Source organism: Helianthus annuus, chromosome 9 (genome assembly GCF_002127325.2).
Source record: "Helianthus annuus cultivar XRQ/B chromosome 9, HanXRQr2.0-SUNRISE, whole genome shotgun sequence".
Lineage (NCBI taxonomy): Eukaryota > Viridiplantae > Streptophyta > Magnoliopsida > Asterales > Asteraceae > Helianthus > Helianthus annuus.
The window spans coordinates 101,976,331-101,978,436 of record NC_035441.2 but is presented as its reverse complement, the minus strand read 5'-3'; the positions used below and the strand labels follow the sequence as shown (position 1 = coordinate 101,978,436).

Genomic DNA, 2,106 nt, shown 5'->3' with positions numbered 1-2,106 from the left:
AAATAAACTCTTTCCAAAATAAACTCTTTCTAGCCATAAACTCTTTCTAGCCATAAACTCTTTCCAAAATAAACTCTTTCTAGCCATAAACTCTTTCCAAAATAAACTCTTTCCAACATAAACTCTTTCCAAACTTTGGACATTGTTCAATAAAGACCCTAAATATTGGAAGCCTTGCACTTATCACCCAAAAGTGCATTAACAAACTCCCCCTTGATCAGTGCATGGTCTTCATTGAACTTGAGATCTTCAATTCTTCCATTGGTAACATGGGAGTCATGCACTTATCACCCAAAGTGCATTAACAAACTCCCCCTTGATCAGTGCATGGTCTTCATTGAACTTGAGATCTTCATCCGTTCTTCGAGAGCTGCTTTCTGCCCAGACCTTGTTCTTCACACAGTACTGAACCACCTTGATGGACTGGTCAGCTAGAACACGATCTTCTTCATTGTATTTTAGAGGCAGGCGCCGAAGCTTCTTCGGATGTGCTCCCCTTAAGTTTGCAAGCCAAATCAGATCCAGCACCTTAGCAATCTCCTCCGTCACTTTCGTTTTAGAAATCACTGATTCCCCAGTCTTGAGATGCACGAGCCAGATGCACACAGCTTCTCCAAATATTCCATCTTGAGATGAACGATCCAGATGCACACAGCTTCTCCAATCTTTCATCTTGAGATGAACGATCCAGACCTGAAACACTTAACCCAGGATTAAGAAACTTGACCCCGAAGATATCGGCCCAAACCTGGATCCCAAAAATAACTTCCAATACCCCAGAATAAACAATTGAAATATTAAACAACCAACATTTAATAACTTATTTAAACAATTTTCACAACCCTAGAGTATTTTTCAGAATGATAACTCGCACACAGAAACAAGAAAGCAAAATCTTTTTGAGGTTTTTTTTTTTTTTTTTAATTTTTGACTGAAATGGAAATTAAACCTACGAACATACTTACACTAATTGTCTTTTTGCGAAATCGGAGCAAAGGAATCATATCGGTTTTTCTGTCGGTATTCAACACAAAAACCATGGCATTTAGCTTTAATGTTTTAGAATAATGTTGACAGTTCAAGACGTTCAACGGTATTGTGGTCCACTTAAGTTTTAGCACGCTTTCGAACACTGTTTTCGAGATATGGAATTAAGTGTATTAAGCTGACATTAACTGTGTTTACCCACCTCAGAATATACTCCCGTATCAAGGTATGCGCGAGAGATCATCTTACTGGTGAGTATACCATTTATCATCTGTTTTTGACGTATAAGCTAATGTGAGATACTCACTTATTTGAATTTCAGATGCAAAGGGCACAAGAGCAAGTCATTTGTGATAGAATCACTTATTGAGGATAGACTTGACTCCCGCAAGATTTTGAGGGACATGTGATTGTTTATCACTTATTCGGGTCGGGTGCATCATGTATTGAAGAAATTTACACGTATTTATGGTATCATGGAAGATCTAGACTTGCGTCCCCGTTGTTTTCGGTAAAAGAAGCAACCATGATACCCAGATGATAAACAGCATAAAGACCACGTATCTCAGAACCTCGGCAATCTATCAAACGAAATTACGGTACCAAGACCATATATCCGAGAGATGCGCCACACGAGTTACGCAGTTCATTATGTTTATATACCAAAGACAGGTTCTTATTTACGCGTAAAACCTACCGATGCAACGTATAATGAAGCTGTCACATTTAAAAGTTAATCTCATATATATATAGCCATAGTCCTGCACCAGATACGACTAACCAATGTACTATCATTTTCCTTATATCTCAACACAACTTCATTTTAGATTTTTCATATGTTTTTGTATTTTTCTGAAATTTATCCTACAACTAAGTAAAATATTTTTGGAGTTTTTCAATTTTTGAAAGCGGTAAGAACTGTACAGAAAAGATAAAATAAAGTTTCTATGCGAGTTTTGAAAGCATTTTACTCTGGGTTGATCATGCCAATCATTCGGACCAGATTTTCAAATCTAGCCCGATCGAATGTTTTCGTAAACAGGTCAGCAAGATTATCCAAGGTGTCTACCCTAACCACTTCTATCAACCCCTTCTCAGCACAGTCGCGAATAAAGTGAT

The 2,106-nt window shown here is 37.6% G+C and overlaps 1 long non-coding RNA gene across 1 annotated transcript; it reads left to right on the top strand.

Moving 5' to 3' along the window:
- Positions 1 to 212: 212 nt before the first annotated feature.
- Positions 213 to 1,813, top strand: LOC118481679. Its single transcript, XR_004865966.1, has 2 exons — positions 213 to 1,238; positions 1,310 to 1,813. It is a non-coding gene; the product is annotated as an uncharacterized LOC118481679 (long non-coding RNA).
- The last annotated feature ends 293 nt before the right edge of the window (positions 1,814 to 2,106 follow it).